The sequence below is a fragment of the Suricata suricatta genome, chromosome 7, assembly GCF_006229205.1.
Source record: "Suricata suricatta isolate VVHF042 chromosome 7, meerkat_22Aug2017_6uvM2_HiC, whole genome shotgun sequence".
In the NCBI taxonomy this organism is placed as follows: domain Eukaryota; kingdom Metazoa; phylum Chordata; class Mammalia; order Carnivora; family Herpestidae; genus Suricata; species Suricata suricatta.
Genome location: NC_043706.1, coordinates 140,787,788 through 140,795,547, shown reverse-complemented (window position 1 = coordinate 140,795,547; position 7,760 = coordinate 140,787,788).

The window sequence follows — 7,760 nt, the reverse complement described above, 5'->3', positions numbered from 1 at the left end:
GTTCTACTTCCGGTCTGTCACTTGCACACAGCTGCATCTTTGATCCCAAGGACACTTGGATGTGCTCACCTGTGACATGATTCTTAAAGTCGCTTGTATTAACCCGCCCTGGTGGCTTAGTAGACTTAGTGAAACTACTTGAAAACTGGGTGTCACAAAAGCTACTGAAAAAAAAATATGACCTAAATCAAAATCTAAAAATCTAAAATCTAAAAAAAAAAAAAAAGTGATCTAAGCCTTCTGATAACAGACACTCTTGAGGATGCTTATTCTTCAATATTTCAATCTGGGGGGTGGGAAATAGGCAATAATTCTAAATTTTTTTAAATGTTCATTTATTTTTGAGACACAAAGAGACAGAGCATGAGCAGGGGAAGGGCAGAGAGAAAGGAAGACACAGAAACTGAAGCAGGTTCCAGGCTCTGAGCTGTCAGCACAGAGCCCGATGCAAGGCTTGAACTCACGGACGGCATGATCATGACCTGAGCCGAAGTCAGGTACTTAACAGACTAAGCCACCCGGGCGCCCCACTGTAGGCAATAATAATTCAAGCACCTAGCTTGAAAATTTGGAAGGTTGAAGAAGGAAGGTCTTATTTCCCCAAAGAGACCTTTCCCAAATCGTATGCTGAATAATGGGGCTGAGACCAAGAGTCTGCCCCTTCCCACTTTCTAAGCCCAACAGTCAGTAAACTTTACCTGTAAAGGCCCAGAAAGTAAATACATTTGTCTCTGTGGGCCACGGGTCTGTGTAACTACTCGCTTCTGTGTTATAGGAGAAGGTGACCGTCCCTGAGATGGAAGTGAGTGGACTAGGCTGTGCCATGATAAACCTGATTTACAGAAACAGGAGGTCAGATTTAGCCATACATTCAGACCCCTGCTCTGAGCTGACATAGCATCATGATCAGTGAGTCATACAGGCACCTGACAGCTCAATGGCACACAGGCTCGGTGTCCAGGATGAAACCCATTAAAGTTATTGGAGATTAATTCGAAAAGAATATCAAGAGAGAGTAGTGGAGGCAGTACTGGGCACAGAGAAATGTCACCAATGCCACTGTGGCCACAGCTTGCAGGACTCAGGCTCAAGGAGAGGCCAGTAGGAGGTCACCAGTAAGAGAGGCATGGGTGGGCAAGCTGGCCCTCAACACATAACCATCTGGGTCATCAGTGGAAACAAATGAGATCCATGGATGCCTGGGGACCCTTCGTTCACCTCTGCAGGGCTGTCCACCCAGGGCACGTGACTTTGGGGAGACCCCTGTCATCATCATGCTCACTGTGATAGTGTCCTCCTCTTTCTCCTCATCTTCATCCTCATCTTCACCCTCCTCCTCCTCCTCCTCCTCCTCCTCCTCCTCATTTTCACCACCAGTATTTTTGCAAGTTGCCCTTTGTTAAAGCATTACACTCTACACTTTACAGGGGGCATTTAATGAATCATCAAACACTCGTGGACAGAGGGCTATAAAATGTCATCCACATTCTGCAGACAAGGAAGAAGAGACTCAGCAGCTAATAATCCAACAACAGTCACACGACTAGAAAGTTGCAAAGCCCGGATTCAAATCCACGGCTCCTCCATCCAAAGCACAACCTCTAAGCTAGAAAAACTCAATTACAGTGTTGCTCCTTGACTTTGCAATATGGCACATGCCTCCTGCTCAAAGATGCTCATGACTAAAATCCTTCATCACCATCTGGGCCCATCATGAACACACTGGTACCACAAATAGCTGTAGATTCAAAAGGACACCAGCAACTTCACCCTTGCCAATCCCCCTCTGCAGAGGTGAAGGGTTAACAAGCTCACCCATGGTGCCCAGAGCGGAAGCATTTAGTGACCAGCTGGGAAGACCTTACCGCCCTTACACTTTTAATGCATATGTATAGCATCGCCCTCACTAGCCTTCTGCATTTGTTTTGCAGTGGGTTTTTATTTTTTTCCTCCAAAAGGAGACCGTGGAAGAAGCCAGCTGGAGGGCACACAGGCTCCAGCCTGAACTGTCTCTCTTCTTGGAAATAACCCTGGTACGAAACAGAATCTGCTCCCAAGGGGATCATAAAGACAGAGTTCTTCATGAACTGCCAGAAATAAAATTCAATTTAAAAACAAAAATTGCGAAAAGACTCTCCATTACCTGGAATTTACAGTGGGCTAGGTTTCCTCCAGGAAGCAAAACCGTGTTACGTGCCATTGATCTCCCTCACAGCCACTGACAGTTACAGATGGATCTTGGTGGGAAACTAACCAGAAGCACACCTCTGTGTGTCACAAGGGGGCTTTTATTCTAATGGGACGCCCTTCGGAATTAGCGGAGGGCTGGCTACATTTCAAAGATGAATGAATGTCTTCCTGCCCAGCTGGACCTTCCACCCTGGGTGTGGCTGTTCCAGACGTTGTTCTCTCAAGTTTGCCAAAATCCCAAATGGTGCTTTAAGGACTTAAGTCATCTGGCAGTGAATTAAGAGTGCAAACCAGGATTTAAGGCAGAGTGTGTGCTCTTGACCGAGATCATTCCTTCTCCTCATGACAGCCTTACTTGTGAATAAACCATAGTAAAAAGAGAAAAATACCACCAAAAAAAAAAAAAAGGAGCTGCTGGACAAGCAAATGGAGAAAGTAAAACCAATGGAGTGAAACTGCATTAATAAAGCCACATAGTTAGTAATTTTCACATGCTGTCAGAAAAATGAACATTAGCAGCCCACCTCTCTTGAGTTTTGAGTGTAAATTGCCTCACTGTATGTGAATTGTTCAACGTGGTCCAAATATACAACTTGCAGAGATGTGATTATTAAACTTATGTTCAAAGGGAAAAATTAGATTTATGACCTCAAATGTAAAGATTTAGAAGTACAGAATGATTGAAGGTTTGGATTTATAGAAGGTGACTGCTTAGTTTCCAAAGACTTCGCACAGAAATTCTGTCATGAAAGGCAGGGGAGGGGAGGGGATTGCCATTGAAATATCATGAGAAGTGTTCTACTGGATCTAAACCACGGCAGTTTTGCACGCCTCATGAGTTTGAGCTTGAAATAATAAACTGCAGACTTGATGAGGGATGATCTGCTTCTCAGCTCCCTCTTGTATCACCAAGACCCAGCCCAGTGTCTTCCCTAGTAGAAGTTTAATACAGTTTTTAAAGAAGCTTATGAAAGGAGAGAAAGAACTAAGAGGAAGAGAGAAAGAAGAAAAGAAAGAAGGAGAGTCTCATGCCAGCAGGCTGAAATGGTCATATGAGCTGATAATTAATGTGTGTAAGTATCTAACCATATAGTATCTGACATATAAAGGGTACAATATTTGTCATAAGCTTCATAAGAGAAAGCAGACAGGTATGGGTAGAAAGAATTCTTGTATTGAAACTTGATAATTGAGGGCAGAGCCACAATGTCATACACAGAGAAAGCAAAAATTCCAATATGTTCAGAAATCTGTGTCTTTCCCAACCGCCTACCCCACCCACAGACCAGCTCCCTGCACAGAAGAATCATGACATTATGATCTGGTTCAGCCTAATGAGAACAAGAAGAGAACACCAGAGAACAATGAATCCATCAGAAAGTCTCAAGAAAACCTACTTTAGGCTTCCCAAATGGAGGAACTCGGGCCTTTTTGATTCACCTTCTATTATGGAAAATGGCAAATATATACAAAAGTAGACAGACTTGTGAAATGAAGCCTCATGTAGTCTCACCCAGCTTGAGCTGAACAATGGCCAATTTATGGATAATCTTACTTATCCCAACCCCTGCTCACCCTCCCTGATTTAGGGCTGTGGTATATCACAGAGATGCTGCCCTTTCTTGACCCACATTCACACCCTTACGATGCGGCTTCCTGGTCCCTTCCATTAAGGCTATGGGCTTGCCTCGGCCAATGGGATAGTAGTAAATGGGACATGAGCCGAGGTTTGTCTGAGATTGCTTTGTGCAGTCAGGGTCACCTGTGCTCTTGTCCTGGGCCTTCATCATGAGAATGTGTCTAAGCTCACCTCTTGAAGGAGAGACACACACACAGTCACCAGAATTATCCCTGTCAAGACCATCTTAGATCAGCAGACAGCGAGGTGACCCCCATATAGGCAATTCAAGCTGCAGTGAGAATTGCCCAGCCAGGCCCAGCCAAGATTAGCACAGGCACCGCCAAATGTCCCAGATTGGTGAGCAACACACTTGTTTGTGGGCCACTGATGCCCCGTGGTCGTCCTTAGTGTAGGTTATAGGCACAAGTATGAATCTCAAAAACACACCCATTATCACAAAACATTGCCAAGATCTCACTTGATTATCACAACTTTTGAAGGAAGGAACATGTGGTTTTATCCCCAGCTTCTAGATAAAAAAAAAAAAAAATTGAGAGCCAATGATCAAGTAGTTCACTGAAGCTCACACAGTGACAGAGTTGAGACGTAAAACCGAAAATACTCTTTCCTGGGTTCTTTCCACCACATTGTCTTGGAGATATTTTTAAATGCCTATTAAATTCACCTAGATAAGAAAGATTCTTTTGTCTTCCAAATTCTCTGAATAAAAAAGTGGCAATCAAAAAACAAAGGTAACAAAATGTTAAAGAAAAAAATATAATTACCTACACACAATGAAAACTGCAAGCCAAAGCAGACAACAGGAATCTTAAAGGTGGGTGTCGCCATCACATTTTATTAATACTCTAACCCAAAGCAAAGCTAGGAGGCCAGGCAAGATGAGGTGTATTCAAGTACAATATTAAAATATTTATAAATCTGACAGCCCGCCTTTGAACTCCACTGAATAGGTTCTATTATGAGTGATGCTGAGAAGCTGATAGATAACAGACCTACAAAAAAGGCTTCAGTCATTATGACAAAGATCAGAGGGTCCCAAACTCTGAATTGTGTATCTACTCAAGGGATTCTGCTGTGGGGTTTGCTTCCTTCGCCATCCCAAATCCCAGACCTGAGGGCCCTGCTGGGCATCTTCTACTTCCCTCTGAGTAAATACAACTTAGCCAGCCCAGCGTCTACCATCTCATTGCCCCTAGTCCTCACTGAGGACTAGACGAGATTTCCTAGTGACCCTTTCTCTGAGCACTCGGGAGCCTCTAAATAATTTCAAAGATCAGGGAACTTATCTACATCTTGGAATGCCAAGTGACTGATATCCAACCAAGTTCACCATAGACTCTGGCTCGTGAACAACAGGCAAGGACCATCATAATGCCATTTTGCACACATGTGAGCCACACACACACACACACACACCCTTAGCTAATGGTTAGGTCCACTGTGGGAGACAAGTGACCAGCATTGGATCACAGCATACGTACTCTATTGTTCACCTTCCCTCTCTAGATGGAGTTCTAGAATTGACATGCGTAAACGTACCTAGGTTACATATTGAATTGACATTAGTTAAAGTACCCAGTTTACATATTAAGTTGAGAGCTTGAGAGGCCCCTGGGAAAATCGTCTGGCAACTTCCATTGGAAGAACATCATCCCCAGATAAAAGTGGTAGAAAACCAAAGTCTTCCCTGAGGTTATAGAGTGAGTCATAAGAACCACTGGACCAGACCCGAAATCGAGAAGCAGTAGCACCTAATTTGGAGTAGCTTAAAGACGAGAAAGGAATATTTAGTTAGAATCTGCTGGTGCTATCATGTAACTGTTTTTGAGCTCTCTTCTGAGCTACTTTTCAGACCCCTGAGACTCCTGAATGTTCAAGGCATGCAAACTCATGGAAATATACTGAATAAGTTTTGGTAAATATTACTGTACATACGGAGTGATGGATATAACACATTCAAACTGTACTACAGGATACATTGGAACACTGAAAAAGTAGGAAAGTACATATTAATGGGATGACAATGTACTTTGTGGTTTATAGATGTATTATCAACAAAGAAAGGGTGACAACTGAAACACGAGCTGTCCAGAAACCTATGCGCAGCTAATAACTACACACATCCGGTGGGCTCTGTGCGGTGGCATTTGTCCATGGGCAGAATTAACCACAGCAGAAATGCCGTGCTGCACAGATATCCAACTACCAGTGCAAATCTGCATTTGGTCCAAGACACGTCCCCAAAGTCACGCATTTTCCATGTGTAAATTAGAGACTCCGTTTTGATAATTTGGCTCAGTGTCTCTGCAAATTGTTCTTTCTTTGTCATTCATAATGTCACAGCTGTTCTTGTCAGAAGGAGGACAAAGAGCAGAGAGATAATCCATTTAGTCTTTGTTCCTTGCTTTTCTGTCTTAAAATGGAAAGAAAAAAAGAAAACGAAAGAAGAGAAAGGGACCTGTTTTCTTTGGCGGGTTTATTCGACTGCTCCTGTCCATCACGGAATGTGCTCTATCAGCCCAGTTCCTGACACCCCCAGAACCACATTGAGCCACCTCAACCAAAGATCTGCCCCCACCACTTAGTGGAGGAAGATGTGGTCGCTTCACCTTGGGGTGTTGTCCCTCTGGTAGGCTGGCAAAGAGACGTTTATAGTACTGCTGGTTGAGCTAATCAGGGACAAGCAGAGTGGATCCCAGGCCATTTAGAGTGAGGGTGCACTATAGCTCTGAATGGCTATTTGCTTTCACCAAATCTTACCAGACCTGCCCTTTGGGGCAAGAGTTCATCTTTGCTTAGATCTTCATTATGCTCCCTGCCTGTTCTGGCCCTATTTCCTTAAGGAACTGCCGGCTGATGAGAGACTTCAGAACTCCCTGAACAACTAAACAATTGCATCCCGCCCTTCCTGAAGCCAATGAGGATGTTTGCAAAAACCCAAACAGCCTGGGGAGGTGTCAGGAAGTGAACCAAAGAAGGCATGCTGTTTATGGGCCAGAAAAATTGCAGAGATTTTATTCTGGTTTGGTTATTTGGATTGTAAAGAGATTATGGCCCCTCCCGGGGCAGTGCCAACAGTGAACAGGCTATCATTCAGAAAGACTACCTCCACAATGTCTGGCCACTAGCCTCGGGGGACCACAGGGATAGACAAATGATAAAAGTATGACAAAAATCATTGCTCACCTAGTATGCAAGGAAAGAGAAACAAGGAAAAATTTAGATCGCACTTCACAAACTCTCTTATGTACTGAGACTTGCCAAATGTTTTGCCTACTCAGATACTGGAGACTGACTTATTTTGGAAATGCTGTAAGCTTTCATTGCCTTTAAACTAAGGAAAACAAGGAAATATGCTATAGAAAACAATCCTGGCAGCATTTGGCAGAATATAAGAGGCACAGGAGCCCCCAAAATAGTCAAACAACACTGAAGCTCTTTTGACTGAAAGCTGGATCAAAGAATTATATTGTTCACGGGATAAATGGAGAAGTAAGTTATGGAGATGAGACACGGAATCATGGAAATCTTTGAACTAGATGAGGTGAATGCTCAGGCTTTCTGTGTTCGTTATGCACTGGAAACAGATCATCCTGTTTGAGTAATCCCACACACCTAGGTTTAGATCCAATGAGTTTGAGGAAGCAAGAAGTCAGGAGGAAAGAAAATGCACAGATAATAACTGGAGCTGTAGGAAGAGGGCCATCTATCAGGTATCAGTGGAAAGAAGGAGGAGCTTGGGGCCACGGAGTTATAGAGTTGGATTGGGCTTACAAAGATTCAATGAACATTGAGTGTTACTTTTAGAGTCCTTTACTTTTACTAAAATAAGTTATCATAAAATCATTACAGAGAAGTTTAAAATAACTTTAACCCCCCCCCCACCTACGCAAACCTATTAGTTTCAAAAGGAAAGACTGTCTACCAG